Here is a 21,115-nt window from a genome sequence, read left to right on the forward strand (position 1 = left end):
TTTATGTAGAATTACAAGGAAAAGTAGGGCATGTATTTCTCATTTTGAAAAGATCTCAAGGATAAGAGTGGGAATAAGTTTTCATAAGTATTCCCTTCATTTGTTTTGGAAACTACCTTTTTCAGACGTCCATTCTAACTAGGGCCTCCTAAGGTAAAACAATGGCTCTGATACCAACTTGTCAACACCCGGATTTTTAATTCCAGATGCCCATTATGCCATACATCGCAATCCCAGGAAGATTGTTTTTGCGAAACATAATAGTTGATATTGCAGAACATTATCCATTACAAACCATAATCGTCTTACAACCAGGGGATCTCATGATCCAATTTAAAACAACAGTTGATCTAAGGATCAATTACAAATCACATAGCGGAAGAAACTAGTAGCGGTCCATCTGTTCCACAGGCAACGCTTGACGTTGGGAGGTGGTCCTAGTTATCATAGACATCATACTGTCCATCTTCTTGGTACTGATGCTCCTCTTCATAGTCTGGCCATTTGAATAGCCAGGGACAAAGCCATGAGTACTTTATAAAGTACTCGCAAACTAACACTAACATAAGTACTAGTAGCTCTAATAAGGGTTCTAAGCTTCTAGGTTTATTTTCACAAAGCTAGTTTTATTTCATAAACACTTAGTAGTTAAAGACTTTTTACTTGCCTAAAATTAATCCAGTGGGAACCTTAGTGTCATTCCCACAACTCTGTTGTGATCAAGTCAAATTCATCTTTCCAGTCACAAGTCATTTTTATAAAACATCTGACAATGGAACAATATGGCCATCCAACCGTCCATGACCACGGACGCGGCTATTCGAATAGTTTAACACTCTGCAGAGGTTGTACACTTGTGCCACAACTTTTGATTACATCCGTCAGGGATAGCCCTGAATCATCATACCCAGTATGCGGATCATCAGCCATTAACCTTTTACTTACATAGGGAACCCATACTAAAGTACATACATTTCCAGTTAATCCCTACCCATTTTCAGGTATTGTGGGGGTACGCTAAAGTTGGAATGGTATCGCATCCGAACCCAACCATCAGTTTTTGTCAAATTCACCTTGTTATTCAAAGGTCATATTCACCTTCAAAACTTTCAGTAGAATGACTCATCATTCTAAGGTTTTCCAAGTCATTTGATTCACAAGTTCCCATCTAGAGTGGTCAGGTTTAGTTTTAACACTAGCAACTAGTCATGAGAGGTGCTAACTAAATTCTAGCTATCTAGGATAAGTTTGATGCTCTTGTAGTACTCTATATTTAGACAAAGGTCAACTATAAAAATAAGCCTTGATAACAAAATTAAAAGATTGCAAGATAAAAATTTGGGCTTGGAAAACATAAATCCCTAAACACAAATAATAGTGCCATGGTATATTGCACTAGTATAGCTTGCATTAGTAGAGCTTGCCTTGGTTGGTACAATGATCAAAGTGTTCCTCCTCTTCTTCGTAGAAGACCTCCTCCTCCTCGTATCCTTCGGTACTAGCGTCTATAAACGGATACGAGGTATACAATCACCAATCAATACTTAAGTAGACTATTTAACCATAATGGCTCACACAAGATGATCTATTATCATCACAAGAACTAATGCTATGGTTGGCTTTATTTTCCTTTTTGGAAAAGTAATTTCCACTCATTGAAAATTTCTAAGATTTAATATCCTCAAATAGTAAAATATGGGCTCATGGGGACCAAAGTCACCACTTCATATTTATTCATTTGGGTAAATGATTTAAATGAGATACTACCTCTCATACAAGTTAATACTACCTTGGAAAAGATTTAATATTCCCAAGTAATAAAATATGAGGTTATGTAGACTAAGATCATTAGCTCATATTATTTTACTTGAGAAAAGTGAATTAAAATGAGATGCTACCTCTCATAATAGTTAACTAATAAATTGGGGTAATTTAAATGAGGTAGAAATGACTACATAGCCATTATTTGAATCTATCCCATGATCATAGAAAACAACCATGTCATATTTTTACATATTCAGATAGAGTATCTGAAATGTGAATTTTGAGAGGCGGAATCACCTCAAAATAAATTATGGTTGATTTTCAATAAATGTTTGAAGTTGGCAAAGGTACTGCCTTATTATTTTTATTGCAATTGTTCTGTAATAATTAAGGGGTTGAGACTAATTGGGTTGGATAGATATTTTTATCTACTTTGCCACAAAATTTGAATCATCAAATTTGGCTTAGTAGATTTTTTCTATTGAATTTTGAACAGGGCATCAGTATTTATGTTTAGGCTAAAAAGAATTAAAACGAATTTGAAATCACAGGCCTAGGCGGGAAACTTAAACAGGCCAGGGGAAAAGCTAACGGGCCGGCCAAGTGGTGCTTCACGCACACGCGGGCTGCCTGACAGCGGGTCCCACCTGTCAGCGGCACTTAACCCGCCCCGAAACGGTACGCAGGCTAGGCCGTTGGATTAGAACGCGATCTAACGGCCGAGGATCGTCGTCGTCGACGATGAGCTCTAACCCTAGCTGCGATGGACCTAGGGGGTCGGAGGCTCACCGGAGGTTCGGCGATGGTCGGGGGTGATGGAGATTGACGTTGCGGACGAAGAGGAAGCTGATGGTGGTCGCGGCAGCTCCGGAGGTGCTCGGCAACTCCCGCTCCACCTTCTCCAGCTCCGGTGGGGCTTCGGCTTCAATTTCGGCGAGCACGAACTAAATTGGGGCGAGGGATTGCTTAGGCATGATCAGGGAGAGGAGGGGAGGAGAGTGGTGTGGAGAATGATCACGAGGGAGGTCTCCTTTTATAGGCTCATCGTGCAGCTGTGGAGGGTCACGGGGGCGGACGGTGAGGTGGTGCTACGGGCTGCTAGCGTCCAGGACGAGGACGGGGTGCTGTTCAGGGCGTCATGGCGATCACCACGAGCGTCTTCGCACAGGAAACGGTGGTCACGCGCAGTGGTGAGCTCGACGTATCCGGCGGTACTGTGGCGGACATCGTCGACGACCACGACGGCGACAGGGCACGGGAGTGACGATAACCATGTCTGGCTGGCTCCTGATGTCATGGAGATGCTCCAGGCTGGCGCTGATGGCGAGGCGAGGGCTGGGTCAGCGGGGCACCATGGCGTCCGTGGCGCACATGGGCGTCGCGACCATGCCGTTCGTGGCATGCCTGGGTGACGCGGGCGCGTCCTTGTCTGGGCAGTGCAGAGCTCCAATTGGCCCAGGGCGTGTACCAGCGTGTTCAGGGGAGTGAGGGGGCTTTCCTAGACATGCTAGGTAGAGATGAGAGGGAGAGGTGGCATGTGCTCATGGTGGGGTGGCATTGGTGGCATAGCATGGCTTGCGATGGTCATGATCACCAGTGAGCAGTGGTGCAGAGGCATGCCATTGTCCAGAGGGGTGTAGAGGGACTGAGGATGAGCTAGGAGAGTGGGGTGAGGTCAGAAATGTACCACAAATAGTGGTTTGTACCTTTAAATTATTCTGCTCACAAGGTGTTTATCAAAATGGCCGCAAGAGAAATTATTTTGAATTTTGCCAAAATATTTCATGGGTGTGATTCTAATATTATTTGACATCCCTTGGTGGCATTGGTTTGCAAAATAAGGCTGGTTTGATGAAAATCAAATTTGGGGTGATCTTAAATCTGTTTTAAGGTTGCCACTTTGGATGCTTATTATAAGCATTTGGGAGTGAACCAGCAAGGTTGGCCAACACCAAGTTACTCACTTTCATGTGTACTTGTGATCTAGTCAAAAAGATTATGAGGCTTGGTTTAGAAAAGAATAACCACAGGGGCTCAAAGTATGCATCAGACTAATAAAGTCCAAAGTGACCATTATCACATGTGCCTTGATTTTTATTTTTATTTTTATTTGTTTTGCTTTTATTTGACCCAAATGTTATTGTTTTGGGTTAAGAGGTAATTCCCACACTCCAAACAACAATCATGGCAACATCAAAACATTCATGCATGAACACTATGCAAAAAAAAAAATTAAATCAATCCAAGTTTTTGTTGGCTCAAAATTTTGGAATAAGGGAAAATGTCTTTCTTCTTTGCTTTGGATTTTTGGGATGTTATAGTGCTCTGGATGCCAGTGCGGTGTACTTGGAGGTAGTAGGCGCTAGAGCAGCCCCACGAGTGGGCGGTGCTGATTGTCGGGAAGACCATGATGATGTACAACCTGCAGGAATATTAGCTCTTCTCCATGGTGGTTGACGATCCCGCACTTCACATTCAGCTTTGCAAGCGAGATGAAATAAGTGAATAATGGTATTGTACTCCTTATAGTCTAAAATATGTTGAATCTTTTTTATTCAAACCACCAAAGAAACTTGCAAGCATAGCTTCATTATCCTCTACAATACCACAATGAATCATACCCGTTTGCAATTGTTGATAAGAGTCTTCTACAGAATTTTCACCTTGTTCTAAATGAGACAATTTTTTAAGCAAATCATGTTGAGTATTTGGACGAACAAAGAGAGTACGCATACCAAGTTTTAGTCCAATCCAAGTAGTAGGAATATTAGCATGATGTACTCGACAATGTTCAGACCACCAAATAGAAACAAAATATGTGAACTCACAAGTAGTAGCACTAAAACGTAAATGATCAGAATATCGTAAACATGCAAAGCATGGGTCTACTTCCAATTCCCAAGTAAGGTACGCATAAGAATTATATCTACCCTCAAATGGCAGAATATTCAATTTAAGTTTTGCAACATGATCATCATCACATACCGGTCGTGTAGGTGGATGAGCATTGCGGTTTTATTGTCGTGGACGACCAGGTGGAGGTTGTTGTACCTCCTTGCCATCAATCTTGTTCTCACATACGAGCTCGTCCTCCCCTTCATAATCCTTGTATCCTTCATCGGAGGCTACTTCAGGCGCAACTGGTGCAGCAACGGAGGTACCTCGCAGTCAGATCCACACGAGGAATGCGGCGTGCGCGTCGTGCCTTGCCGCAACGTTGTGGTAACCTGGCCAAGACCTCCTGGAAATTGGCATCAAGATTGGTGTTGAAACCTTCCTCGAGGCCATTGATCTTCTCCAGCACATCGGTGAGCTTGGAATCAACATCACCTAGTCGTGAATCCACATCGTTTGCATGCCCACCCAAAAGGTGGGTGAAGCGAGCATGCAACCCCGCACTCGTCATCTTATCCGAGTCAACCGTTGCCGACGAAGTTCCTGTCATGATTAGTATGCAACAAGCAAAAATGTATATGCCTACAAACTACGGAATATGGTCGTTCACGCGTAATCCGTCAAGCAAAATACAAAGCTCTTACTAGTTCTTACCAAACAGGAGGAAGGCGATATGGCAACAAGCAAGGATCAGTGTTTCCCCAAAGATTGCACAAAGCGACTACTAGGTGTCGACACAATGCACGCGGAGAAAATATGTGGAGCTGTAGGAAGGCCTATATAGTAGCAAAAACAGCAATTGTCAAAACTGCGATGCAATGTTGAAAGAATGCTCAACAACGGTACTGTGCTGGTCCTAGGCTAGACCGTGCTAGAGATGCGAGCTTAGAACACTAACGAGGTCATGACACGGCACACAAGCAACGAGAAACGATGAGATGGTGACCAAGATGCGAAAACTCACTATGATTGCGAGTCTCTCAAACTGATTCCCGAGGTCTAAAAATAGTATAGCCTCGAAATTTTTTTGTCGAAATTTCTGTAAAGTGCCCCGGAAAGCACGTTGGCGCCAAAAAAATGTCGCTATAATGGCTAGTGGAGAAAAGTGATCTCTAAGGTCGAAAACTAGTGGAGCCAGATTTTTTTTTTCTCCTTCCTATTGGCCTACGAACAAAACTTAACTCACGGAGTTTTGGTTTACAGTACGGCCGAAATTAGAAGGAAAAAACTAATAAGGAAATAGGGAAACCTAATTATATTCGGACGCGTGTCGCGGTAGAGAAACAACAACAAACCGTGCCGCGGTAGGAAATGGGGTATATGGTGGAAGTGTATGGTAGTGGCGGAAGCATATGGTGGGTGTATATGGCAGTGGCAGAAGTATATGGTGGGTGTATATGGCGGTGGTGATCTGCAAGCGGTGCGAGAGTGCGGCGGTGGCTTGACTACTATGACCAGAACTCGAAACTTTAAAAGAACTAGACGCTAAGACCAACAACTCGACACGAAGATGCATACACAAATTCAACTATGCAAAAAACTGAAAAGACAATGCAAAGGCCCGGGGTGGTTTATGGGATGATATGATCTAAACCCTAATTGTATTTTTGTTTTGGCTTTTTCATGGTTTATTGGTATGAAGGCAAATGCAATCTACACTAGGAAAAATGTAAAATCCCACTGAGCAACCTGAAATCTAATACCACTTGATAGGGCAAAGGTGTCCGATCTTTCGATGTGATGATGGATAAGTTGATTTATTGGTGGAGTTCGTGCTTGGCGATCCGACTACACTTGCAAAGCTCGTGCGCCAATGCAATCGCTAGGACAATCTCCGGGAGTTACTGATCTTGCGGATGCACGATCAATCTGACCAGCGATTGAAATGCAATCAAGATATTGTGGATATAGATGAAAGCTTTATTTAAAAAGGTGGGATTCCGAATAGTCGGTATTGTTCTGGGCGTTGGACTCAAAACAAGTACACTGAAGTTGTAGGAACGACTGACTGTTAATCTAATCAAAATCTGAGTCTAAAAGTGATGGCTATGGGGGTATTTAAGGAGGAAAAGGTGGTGAAGTGGGCATTACCCTTCGGGTAACTGACATTGCCCTATCCTGTGCGACCCAACTGGAGGCCCATGAAGATACCCGATGGCAAGGCGGACCACTAGGACGGCGCTGGAGAAGATTCCTTGAAGAACAAGACAGAGAGGGGCCAAACAAGGAAAGTTTAGAGCTAGGTCTTTTGTAAACCTAGTCGTACCCGGACAGATCTCTTGAGACCTGGCCTCCTATATAAAGGCCAGGAGAGGGGCTGCCGAGGGACGGAATCAACCATAACAACTTTAGCCACCAGAAGTCTAGAGCTAGGTCGCCGTATTACTTAGCCTCTCGACGAGATCACAGCCGAAACCTTCGGCACCCCATTGTAACCCAATATTCTCATAATCAAGATCAGACAGGCAGGACGTAAGGGTTTTACCTCATCGAGGGCCCCGAACCTGGGTAAATTGCTCTCCCCGCTTGTCTGTTCACCGATGTCTCGTGCCAGCCTACAGGATTCCATCAACCCTCAGCCCCAATCGGAGGGCATTGCCGAGGAGTACCCTCGACAATTGGCGCCGTCTGTGCGAAGCCTGTTGGCACAAGGCAGGTCATCGGCAGTCCCAATCACGTCCGCAGCGTTTGTGCTCGAGTCACCAACACTGTCAGATCCAAAAGATTCAGTCTGTTGTGGGTCCTTCGAGTTCGTGCCACACATCGAGGCGTCACGCTTGATCTCTGCAGAATCGTGCAACAACATGGATACTACTTTCAGTGGTGTCCACTTCATCGTTGACTCCGGAGGGTTTCTTCGCCTCCCTAGATCAAATGCATCGAGCCCAAGGATTTCAGTTCCAGAAGGTATCACTCCAGCAGCAACCACGGCGGTCCCATCCAGGAGCACGCAAGAAGGCAGCCGAGGCAGCTTCAACGTCATGGCGGAGCAAAGGAAGAGACGAAGGGACTCGCGCCATGAAGAGGAAGAACGAATCACAACTCGCCCTCATCAGTACGAACGAGGATGCCACAACACACAATCAAGCAAGGGCCGCTCTCGCGCACCTTATCTATCGGCCACGGAGCAGCTCGAGGTACCATGTTATCTGCACTCTTACATCGATCCAAATGATGGTCATGAAAAATCTAGCCACTTGCTAAGAAATTGTCGGCAGTTCCTAGAAATTCGGCAGTTCTGCGACGACCTCAGGGCCGAGGCCATAGCAAGAGTTCATACAATGGAGAGAAGGGCAGGATCCTACAGTTCTCTGCCAGAGCCATACGTACCAGAGCCGTACATGCCAGCATGTGTTTCTAGAACCATGCGGGCAGGTCAGCATGATCCATAAAACCAGCTTTTCGAAGAGGGAAATCAAGAAGTTCTCACGAGAAGTAAAGTATGCGGAAGTTGCCATGGTCGATACACCCGAATTCATCGACTGGTCAGATCAGAGCATCTCCTTCAGTAAGGCGGATCACCCGAAGGCCGTCCCAAGGCCTGGTCATGCAGCCCTTGTCCTTGAAGCACAGATCGGAGGATACAATATGAGCAAAGTATTCATGGATGGAGGAAGTGGCTTGAATCTGTTATTTGCCAGCACGATGAGAGCAATGGGCCTAACAGTCGACATGCTAAGAGAATCCGACACAGGATTCCACGGCATCATACCGACTCGACCCGCTTATTCCCTCGGTAAAATATCACTGGATGTAGTTTTCGGCACGCCTAGCAATTTCAGGAAGGAGAAAATCGAGTTCGAAGTAGTTGACTGGGAATCTCAGTACCACGCCATCCTTGGCAGGCCTGCCTTTGCCAAATTTATGGTTGTACCCCATTATGCGTATTTGAAACTAAAGATGCCAGGCAATAATGGGACAACAATAACAATCCATGGAAGCTTCTCCCGTTCAGACAACTGCGATAGAGATTTCCAAAAGATCGCCTCAAAATTCGGAGCTAAGGAAGAACTTAACGCAGTCGACGCCATCACGAACCACACGAAGCCACCAGCCGACAATCGAAACGTAAGATCTGACGAGTTTGACGTCGCAAAGGAAGCAAAGAAGTAGCAGGTGCACCCTTCTAACCCGAAGAAAACGGTCAATACGTCGGCAGACCTTACTGTCGCATAGGAATGCGCGCTCATCGAGTTCCTCCGTGAGCGTTGGGAGATATTTGCATGGGAACCATCCGACATGCCTTGTATCCCCAGGTATCCCCAGGGAACTCGCTGAGCACGCCCTCAATGTTGACCCAAAAGCCAAACCGGTACAACAGTCGATGCGCCGATTTTCTGAGCCGAAGAGAAAAGCAATCGGTGAAGAAGTTAGTCGGCTCCGCACGGCAGGATTCATTCGGGAGCTCAAAGAAGCCGAGTGTGTGGCCAATCCCGTCATGGTGCCAAAGAAAGATACAACCGCTCTTCGCATGTGTATCGATTACACTAGTCTCAACAAGCATTGCCCAAAGGATCACTTCCCACTGCCTCGTATTGATCAGATAGTTGACTCCACAGATGGATGTGACCGTCTCTCCTTTCTCGATGCATACTCCGGGTACACCCAGATCAAGCTCAAGAAGGAAGACCAGGAGTTAACCGCGTTCATCACCCCACACGGCGTTTTCTGCTACAACGTCATGACCTTCGGGTTGAAAAATGCAGGAGCAACTTATCAACGGTGCATGCAAGCCTGTCTTGGAGAATAGATCGGGAGGAATATCGAAGTTTACATTGATGATATTGTGGTAAAGACGAAGCACGCCGCCACTCTCATTGACAACTTACGGGAAACCTTTGACAACCTTGACAAGTATAAGATCAAGTTGAACCCAAAGAAATGTTTCTTCGGGGTGCCAGGAGGACAAGTACTCGGGTACTTCATCTCAGCCAGAGGAATAGAAGCCAATCCCTTGAAGATCAAAGCTATTCTTGATATGGAGCCACCAAAGAACCTACACCAAGTGCGGCAATTGGCAGGACGACTGGCAGCGCTCAGCAGATTCATCGCCAAGCTAGGAGAGAAAGCTTTGCCCTTCTATAGCCTAATGAAAAATTCAGAAAAAATCGAGTGGACAAATGAGGCCCAAGAGTCTTTCCATAATCTGAAGAAAATCTTATCTACGTCCCCATTACTTGTAACTCCGCGCGAGAAGGAAACACTTCTTATGTACATAGCAACAACGGTGCAAGTCTTCAGCAGCGTCTTGGTTGTGGAGCGAGAAGAAGCAGGGAGAGTCCACGGCGTGCAAAGACCCGTTTACTACCTCAGTGAAGTGCTCACACCTACGAAACAGAGATACCCTCATCACCAGAAGCTGGCCTATGCAGTATGGAGAACATCTCGCAAGCTACGGCATTATTTTACGGAGCACCCGATCATCGTCGTAAGCGAGGCACCGCTGAAGAATATACTCACTAACCCGGAGGCCACGGGTCGAGTGTCCCAATGGGCTATCAAGATAGCGCCACACGACATAACTTATGTCAACCGAACGGCGATAAAATACCAAGTCCTCCCAGATTTTGTGGCCGACTGGATCCAGTCACAAACACCGGCAGCACCCGACATGTCGGGTTCATGGACAATGTACTTCGACGGGTCCAAACGGAGCACAGGTGCAGGAGCAGGAGTGATACTAATATCGCCACAAGGAGACAAGATGAAGTACATACTACGTATGAATTTCTCCCTGCCGACAAATAATGAAGCAGAATACGAAGCACTGTTGCATGGAATGAAGATGGCAAAGGCATGTGGAGCAACTCGCCTGGAAATTTATGGAGACTCGAACCGGGTGGTACAGCAGTCGATGATTTTATGCGATGCGGTCAGCGACAACATGATCGTCTACCGAAAGTTGTACCAAAACATGGAAGCCAAATTTGAAGGGTGCGAACTTAAGCATATCGGTAGAGCCAGCAACGTGGAGGCCGATACTCTGGCAAATATCGGATCCATGTGCTCCCCCATCCCAGACGGAGTGTTTTATGAAGTTATCACTAAACAATCAATAAAGGAGAAAGCATCGGCACCTCCGAAATCATCGGCTGATGAATCGGAGGCAAACCCGCAGCATGCTGCAGAAGAATCTCCACCTCGATCCGCGGAACAGGTCCTCCTCCTCGAACCACTGTGGACCAAACCATTCCTAGCATACCTGACGAAGCAGGAGTTACCAGAGGATCCGGTAGAAGCAAGACGAATCGTCAGACGGTCAAAGGCCTTTACTGTGGTAAATGGAGAACTCTACAAGTGTAGCATCTCCGGTATCTTTCAAATGTGTATTGCCATTGACGATGGAAAAGCACTGTTGCGCGAGATACACGAGGGAACTTGCGGACACCACGCAGGAAGCAGGGCCCTTGTGGCAAAAGCCTTCAGGGCAGGATTTTACTGGCCAACAGCGGCATCGGATGCTCGAGATCTGGTTATGAAGTGCGACCCCTGCCAGCGTTTTTCACCAAAACCACACGCTCCCGCGACAGTTCTGATGGCAATACCTCTGGCATGGCCCTTCACTCAATGGGGACTCGACCAAGTTGGACCACTGCCAAGATCGTTGCCTGGAGGACACACGTATCTACTGGTCGCAGTCGACAAGTTCACCAAGTGGATCGAGGCAGTACCTCTTCGAAACCAGAAAGCCGAAACCGCCATTTAGTTCTTCAGGGGAATAACTTGTCGATTTGGTATGCCTCACAGCATCGTCACAGACAACGGAACTAACTTTGACTCCAAAAAGTTTTGAATGTTTTGTGACGACAGCAGAATCAAGCTAAAAATTGCACCGGTGGCCCACCCACAGACCAACCGCCAGGTGGAAAGGATCAATGGTCTAATAGGGGACGGTCTCAAGAAACGCCTTACGGGTGCGGCCGGAGCCTGGGTCGAGGAATTACCATCTGTGCTTTGGAGTTTGCGTACTACACCCAATAGGTCGACCCAATACACCCCGTTCTTCCTGGTACACGGAGCCGAAGCAGTTTTGCCAGCCGACGTTCGATTCAAAGTGATGCGTGTAGTTGACACGTCCGTTGGGAACCCCAAGAGGAAGGTGTGATGCGCACAACAGCAAGTTTCCCTCAGTAAGAAACCAAGGTTTATCGAACTAGTAGGAGTCAAGGAGCACGTTGAAGGTTGTTGGTGGCGGAGTGTAGTGCGGCGCAACACCAGGGATTCCGGCACCAACGTGGAACCTGCACAACACAATCAAAGTACTTTACCCCAACGTAACAGTGAGGTTGTCAATCTCACCGGCTTGCTGTAAACAAAGGATTAGATGTATAGTGTGGATGATGATGATTGTTTGCGAAGAATAGTAAAGAACAATTGCGATAGATTGTATTTCAGATGTAAAGAATAGGACCGGGGTCCACAGTTCACTAGTGGTGTCTCTCCCATAAGATAAACAGATGTTGGGTGAACAAATTACAGTTGGGCAATTGACAAATAAAGAAGGCATAACAATGCACATACATATATCACGATGAGTACTATGAGATTTAATCAGGGCATTACGACAAAGTACATAGACCGCTATCTAGCATGCATCTATGCCTAAAAAGTCCACCTTCAGGTTATCATCCGAACCCCTTCCAGTATTAAGTTGCAAACAACAGACAATTGCATTAAGTATGGTGCGTAATGTAATCAACACATATATCCTTAGACAAAGCATCGATGTTTTATCCCTAGTGGCAACAGCACATCCACAACCTTACAGGTTGCTGTCACTCCTCCAGATTCAATGGAGGCATGAACCCACTATCGAGCATAAATATTCCCTCTTGGAGTCACAAGTATCAACTTGGCCAGAGCCTCTACTAGCAACGGAGAGCATGCAAGAACATAAATAACATATATGATAGATTGATAATCAACTTGACATAGTATTCAATATTCATCGGATCCCAACAAACACAACATGTAGGATTACAAATAGATTGATCTTGATCATGATAGGCAGCTCACAAGATCTAACATGATAGCACAATGAGGAGAAGACAACCATCTAGCTACTGCTATGGACCCATAGTCCAGGGGTGGACTACTCACACATCGATCCGGAGGCGATCATGGCGATGAAGAGACCTCCGGGAGATGATTCCCCTCTCCGGCAGGGTGCCGGAGGCGATCTCCTGAATCCCCCGAGATGGGATTGGCGGCGGCGGCGTCTCTGGAAGGTTTTCCGTATCGTGGCTCTCGGTACTGGGTGTTTCGCGACGAACGCTTTAAGTAGGCGGAAGGGCAGGTCAGGAGGCGTCACGGGGGACCCACACAACAGGGCTGCGCGGCCAGGGCCCAGGCCGCGCCGCCCTGGCGTGTCGTCGTCCCGTGGCCCCACTTCGTTTCCTCTTCGGACTTCTGGAAGCTTCGTGGAAAAATAGGCCCCTGGGCGTTGATTTCGTCCAATACCGAGAATATTTCCTTACTAGGATTTCTGAAACCAAAAACAGCATAAAACAGCAAATGGCTCTTCGGCATCTCGTCAATAGGTTAGTGCCGTAAAATGCATAAATATGACATATAATGTGTATAAAACATGTGAGTATCATCAATAAAGTAGCATGGAACATAAGAAATTATAGATACGTTTGGGACGTATCAAGCATCCCCAAGCTTAGTTCCTACTCGCCCTCGAGTAGGTAAACGATAACAAAGATAATTTCTGAAGTGACATGCTATCATAATCTTGATCAATACTATTGTAAAGCATATGAGATGAATGCAGCGATTCGAAGCAATGACAAAGATAATGAGTAAACAAATGAATCATATGGCAAAGACTTTTCATGAATAATACTTTCAAGACAAGCATCAATAAGACTTGCATAAGAGTTACTCATAAAGCAATAAATTCAAAGTAAAGGTATTGAAGCAACACAAAGGAAGATATAAGTTTCAGCGGTTGCTTTCAACTTCAACATATATATCTCATGGATAATTTTCAACACAAAGTAATATAACAAGTGCAATAGGTAAACATGTAAGAATTAATGCACACAGTTGACACAAGTGTTTGCTTCTGAGATAGAAAGAATGGGTAAACTGACTCAACAATAAAGTAGAAGATAGGCCCTTCGCAGAGGGAAGCATTGATTACTATATTTGTGCTAGAGATTTTCATTTTGAAAACAAGAAACAATTTTGTCAACGGTAGTAATAAAGCATATGTGTTATGTATAAGATATCCTATAAGTTGCAAGCCTCATGCATAGTATACCAATAGTGCTCGCACCTTGACCTAATTAGCTTGGATTAACATGGATTATCATTGCATAGCATATGTTTCAACCAAGTGTCACAAAGGGGTACCTCTATGCCGCATGTACAAAGGTCTAAGGAGAAAGCTCGCATTGGATTTCTCGCTTTTGATTATTCTCAACTTAGACATCCATACCGGGACAACATAGACAACAGATAATGGACTCCTCCTTAATGCATAAGCATTCAACAACAGTTAATATTCTCATAAGAGATTGAGGATTGATTGTCCAAACTGAAACTTCCACCATAAAATCATGGCTTTAGTTAGCGGCCCAATGTTCTTCTCTAACAGTATGCATACTCAAACCATTTGATCATGAAAATCGCCCTTACTTCAGACAAGACGAACATGCATAGCAACTCACATGATATTCAACAAAGGTAAAAGTTGATGGCGTCCCCGGAAACATGGTTACGCTCAACAAGCAACTTATTAAGAAATAAGACACATAAGTACATATTCTTCACCACAATAGTTTTTAGGCTATTTTTCCCATGAGCTATATATTGTAAAGACAAAGAATAGAATTTTAAAGGTAGCACTCAAGTAATTTACTTTGGAATGGCGGAGAAATACCATGTAGTAGGTAGGTATGGTGGACACAAATGGCATGGTTATTGGCTCAAGGATTTGGATGCATGAGAAGAATTCCTCGCAATACAAGGCTGGGCTAGCAAGGTTGTTTGAAGCAAACTCAAGTATAAAAGGTGCAGCAAAGCTCACATATGAACATATTGTAACTATCATAAGACTTTATATTGTCTCCTTGTTGTTCAAACACCTTAACCAGAAAATATCTAGACTCCAGAGATCAATCATGCAAACCAAATTTTAACAAGCTCTATGTAGTTCTTCATTAATAGGTGCAAAGTACATGATGCAAGAGCTTAAACATGATCTATATGAGCACAACAATTGCCAAGTATCAAATTATTCAAGACATTATACCATTTACCACATGCGGCATTTTCCGTTTCCAACCATATAATAATAAATGAAGTAGTTCAACTTTTGCAATGAACATTAAAGATAAAGCTAAGAACATATGTGTTCATACGAAACAGCGGAGCGTGTCTCTCTCCCAAACAAAGAATGCTAGGATCCGAATTTATTCAAACAAAAACAAAAACAAACAGAAAAACAAACAGACGCTCCAAGTAAAGCACATAAGATGTGACGGAATAAAAATATAGTTTCACTAGAGGAACCTGATAAGTTGTCGATGAAGAAGGGATGCCTTGGGCATCTGATACGTCCCAAACGTATCTATAATTTCTTATGTTCCATGCTACTTTTATGATGATACTCACATGTTTTATACACATTATATGTCATATTTATGCATTTTCCGGCACTAACCTATTGACGAGATGCCGAAGAGCCAGTTGCTGTTTTCTGCTGTTTTTGGTTTCAGAAATTCTAGTAAGGAAATATTCTCGGAATTGGACGAAATCAACGCCTAGGGGCCTATTTTTCCACGAAGCTTCCAGAAGTCCGAAGAGGAAACGAAGTGGGGCCACGAGGTGGTGCCACACTAGGGCGGCGTGGCCCAGGTGCTGGCCGCGCGGCCCTGTTGTGTGGGCCCCTCGTGACCCTCCCGACTCTGCCCTTCCGCCTACTTAAGGTCTTCGTCGCGAAACCCCCAGTACCGAGAGCCACGATACGGAAAACCTTCCGGAGACGCCGCCGCCGCCAATCCCATCTCGGGGATTCGGGAGATCGCCTCCGGCACCCTGCCGGAGAGGGGAATCATCTCCCGGAGGTCTCTTCATCGCCATGATCGCCTCCGGATCGATGTGTGAGTAGTCCACCCTGGACTATGGGTCCATAGCAGTAGCTAGATGGTTGTCTTCTCCTCATTGTGCTATCATGTTAGATCTTGTGAGCTGCCTATCATGATCAAGATCATCTATTTGTAATTCTACATGTTGTGTTTGTTGGGATCCGATGAATATTGAATACTATGTCAAGTTGATTATCAATCTATCATATATGTTATTTATGTTCTTGCATGCTCTCCGTTGCTAGTAGAGGCTCTGGCCAAGTTGATACTTGTGACTCCAAGAGGGGTATTTATGCTCGATAGTGGGTTCATGCCTCCATTAAATCTGGGACGAGTGACGAAAGTTCTAAGGTTGTGGATGTCTTGTTGCCACTAGGGATAAAACATCGATGCTTTGTCTAAGGATATTTGTGTTGATTACATTACGCACCATACTTAATGCAATTGTCTGTTGTTTACAACTTAATATCTGGAAGGGGTTCGGATGATAACTTGAAGGTGGACTTTTTAGGCATAGATGCATGCTTGGATAGCGGTCTATGTACTTTGTCGTAATGCCTCGATTAAATCTCATAGTACTCATCATGATATATGTATGTGCATTGTTATGCCTTCTTTATTTGTCAATTGCCCAATCGTAATTTGTTCACCCAACATCTGCTATCTTATGGGAGAGACACCACTAGTGAATCGTGGACCTCGGTCCTATTCTTTACATCTGAAATACAATCTACGCAATTGTTCTTTACTATTCTTCGCAAACAATCATCATCTTCCACACAATACATCTAATCCTTTGTTTATGACAAGCCGGTGAGATTGACAACCTCATCATTACGTTGGGGCAAAGTACGTGATTGTGTTGTGCAGGTTCACGTTGGCGCGGAATCCCGGTGTTGCGCCGCACTACACTCCGCCGCCATCAACCTTCAACGTGCTTCTTGACTCCTACTGGTTCGATAAACCTTGGTTTCTTACTGAGAGAAACTTGCTGCTGTACGCATCACACCTTCCACTTGGGGTTCCCAACGGGTGTGTGCTTTACTGGCGTGTAGTTGACACGTCCGTTGGGAACCCCAAGAGGTAGGTGTGATGCGCACAGCAGCAAGTTTCCCTCAGTAAGAAACCAAGGTTTATCGAACCAGTAGGAGTCAAGGAGCATATTGAAGGTTGTTGGTGGCGGAGTGTAGTGCGGCGCAACACCAGGGATTCCGGCGCCAACGTGGAACCTGCACAACACAATCAAAGTACTTTTCCCCAACGTAATAGTGAGGTTGTCAATCTCACCGGCTTGCTGTAAACAAAGGATTAGATGTATAGTGTGGATGATGATGATTGTTTGCGAAGAACAGGAAAGAACAATTGCAGTAGATTGTATTTCAGATGTAAAGAATAGGACCGGGGTCCACAGTTCACTAGTGGTGTCTCTCCCATAAGATAAACGGATGTTGGGTGAACAAATTACAGCTTGGGAAATTGACAAATAAAGAAGGCATAACAATGCACATACATATATCACGATGAGTACTATGAGATTTAATCAGGGCATTACGACAAAGTACATAGACCGCTATCCAAGCATGCATCTATGCCTAAAAGTCCACCTTCAGAGTTATCATCCGAACCCCTTCCAGTATTAAGTTGCAAACAACAGACAATTGCATTAAGTATGGTGCGTAATGTAATCATAACAAATATCCTTAGACAAAGCATCGATGTTTTATCCCTAGTGGCAACAGCACATCCACAACCTAAGAGGTTGTTGTCACTCCCCCGGATTCAATGGAGGCATGAACCCACTATCGAGCATAAATACTCCCTCTTGGAGTCACAAGTATCAACTTGGCCAGAGCCTCTACTAGCAACGGAGAGCATGCAAGAACATAAATAACATATATGATAGATTGATAATCAACTTGACATAGTATTCAATATTCATCGGATCCCAACAAACACAACATGTAGGATTACAAACAGATGATCTTGATCATGATAGGAAGCTCACAAGATCTAACATGATAGCACAATGAGGAGAAGACAACCATCTAGCTACTGCTATGGACCCATAGTCCAGGGGTGGACTACTCACACATCGATCCGGAGGCGACCATGGCGATGAAGAGACCTCCGGGAGATGATTCCCCTCTCCGGCAGGGTGCCGGAGGCGATCTCCTGAATCCCCCGAGATGGGATTGGCGGCGGCGGCGTCTCTGGAAGTTTTTCCGTATCGTAGCTCTCGGTACTGTGGGTTTCGCGACGAAGGCTTTAAGTAGGCGGAAGGGCAGGTCAGGAGGCGTCACGAGGGACCCACACAACAGGGCCGCGCGGCCAGGGCCCAAGCCGCGCCGCCCTGGCGTGTCATCGCCCCGTGGCCCCACTTCGTTTCGTCTTCGGACTTCTGGAAGCTTCGTGGAAAAATAGGCCCCTGGGCGTTGATTTCGTCCAATTCCGAGAATATTTCCTTACTAGGATTTCTGAAACCAAAAACAGCAGAAACAAGAATCGGCTCTTCGGCATCTCGTCAATAGGTTAGTGCCTGAAAATGCATAAATATGACATATAATGTGTATAAAACATGTGAGTATCATCAATAAAGTAGCGTGGAACATAAGAAATTATAGATACGTTTGGGACGTATCACGAAGCTCCTCGGGTGACAGCGTACACAGAATCCACCTCCAACATCGCGCTGCAGGATGCCGTGGATCTCCTTGACGAAGCTCGGGATATTGCTTTAGCAAGAACAACGGTGTACCAACAGGCGTTAAGAAATTACCACAGCCGACGAATACGCAATCGAAGCTTTAGTGTTGGAGATATGGTACTGCGGCTGAAGCAAGAGAGACCCTTGAAGCTCGAATCTCCATGGGAAGGGCCATTCATCATCACTAAAGTGATACCACGAGGACCTTATCGGCTCAAAAACCCAACCTCGGGAAAAGACGTTGAAAATCCATGGAACATCGCACATTTGCGACAGTTCTACGCGTAGGATACAATTATTTTCTGTTATTCGGCAGCTCTTATGTTTGCTTTTACATTATGAATAAAATTTTGATCAGGTTCTCTACCTTTGTATTGATCCAGGCCTCATCATCCGAACAAACTGTTCGGGGCCCCTGTCACTGGCTCTTACTCCCATCGGGAGCGCTGGCCAAAAACACGCTCGCACGGTGTCATTAATTAAATACTCCTATCGGGAGCTAAGGTTAATGACACACAAAACAACCCATCCAAGCCTCGAGAAAATACGCGAGTGCTGCAGTCGATGGATATACTATCACAAAACAAGGCTCAAACCGGTGCACCGCGTGATGAAGCCAAGCGTCTGAATCCCTCGAGTATTCGACGGGTGTCGCCCCTACAAAACTTACATATCGACTCCGCAATAAACTTGCAATAACAACGGAGTCGTCGGGAGAGCAGGCTGAATTGATCACTCGGCCGCCCCCGACAATAAATCATTAATCGAATTAACAAATTCGCCAGAACTACATGATGTGCAAAACACACGTTGAATTTACATAAGATTATCCCCTGCAGGTACAAGGACATTACATTCATGACAAGGCTCCCTGGCTCCCTCGGGCCTTCAGATCCCTCTCAATACCTGTCTCCATCCGTGAGATGAGGGTATATGTAGGACCTCTAGCAACATCATAGTACTGGTCTAAACTTGTTTTGGTGGTTGCTATGCCCTCCAAATCTAAGGTCGGATGACATGCTAAGACTGAAGCAAAGGCAAGTTCAGCACCGGCCAGGTGCTCTTTTCGCACCAACAGTCGAATCCTCTCAGGGGTCTTGAATCGAGTAAATAGAGCAGACAGAGTTTCGGGCGCTTGATCCAGAGGAAACAATGTCTTCCAGACCATCGTGAGATGAGCATGGAACTTGTCAAAATAGTAGTGCACCTTCTCTGCTCGATGCTCGAATTTCGCCAAGATAACAGCTTTCGGTCGATGCGACCACAACTCATGCTTCGGGTGAGCGACATCAGTCATCGCTTCGATCTTTTCGTGGATCCTCTTATTTTCCTCATATTCATCGGAAGCTACGACTGTCAAGGAACAAATGTCAGTTAAAGAACATTCAAGCTTCGTCAGAAATCAGCAGATGGGCCAGCACTTACAGCTCAAGCTTTTGGTAGCAACATGGAGAGGATCGAGAGCATGTTGTTCAATGGTATTCGCTATCTGCTGGCGTGCGGTTGACGTGGGAGTTAGAAATCTTTGTGGAGTAACTTTTCTTCAGGTCCCCGGCAACGGCGCCATAAAAATAGCTTGATGCGTGCAGTCGACCCGTCCGTTGGGAACCCCAAGAGGAAGGTGTGATGCGTACAGTAGCAAGTTTTCCCTCAGAAAGAAACCAAGGTTTATCGAAACAGGAGGAGCCAAGAAGCACGTTGAAGGTTGTTGGTGGCGGAGTGTAGTGCGGCGCAACACCAGGGATTCCGGCGCCAACGTGGAACCTCCACAACACAATCACAGAACTTTGCCCCAACGTAACAGCGAGGTTGTCAATTTCACCGGCTTGTTGTAAACAAAGGATTAGATGTATAGTGTGGATGATGATGGTTGTTTGCGAAGAACAGTAAAGAACAATTGTAGCAGTTTGTATTTCAGATGTAAAGAATAGGACCGGGGTCCACAGTTCACTAGTGGTGTCTCTCCCATAAGATAGTAGATGTTGGGTGAACAAATTACAGTTGGGCAATTGACAAATAAAGAAGGCATAACAATGCACATACATATATCATGATGAGTACTATGAGATTTAATCGGGGCATTACGACAAAGTACATAGACCGCTATCCAAGCATGCATCTATGCCTAAAAAGTCCACCTTCGAGTTATCATCCGAACCCCTCCAGTATTAAGTTGTAAACAACGGACAATTGCATTAAGTATGGTGCGTAATGTAATCAACACAAATATCCTTAGACAAAGCATCGATGTTTTATCCCTAGTGGCAACAAGCACATCCACAACCTTAGAACTTTCTCGTCACTCGTCCCGCATTTAATGGAGGCATGAACCCACTATCGAGCATAAATACTCCCTCTTGGAGTCACAAGTATCAACTTGGCCGGAGCCTCTACTAGCAACGGAGAGCATGCAAGAACATAAATAACATATATGATAGATTGATAATCAACTTGACATAGTATTCAATATTCATCGGATCCCAACAAACACAACATGAAGGATTACAAATAGATGATCTTGATCATGATAGGCAGCTCACAAGATCTAACATGATATCACAATGAGGAGAAGACAACCATCTAGCTACTGCTATGGACCCATAGTCCAGGGGTGAACTACTCACACATCGATCCGGAGGCGATCATGGCGATGAAG

The sequence above is a fragment of the Lolium rigidum genome, chromosome 7 (assembly GCF_022539505.1).
Source record: "Lolium rigidum isolate FL_2022 chromosome 7, APGP_CSIRO_Lrig_0.1, whole genome shotgun sequence".
In the NCBI taxonomy this organism is placed as follows: domain Eukaryota; kingdom Viridiplantae; phylum Streptophyta; class Magnoliopsida; order Poales; family Poaceae; genus Lolium; species Lolium rigidum.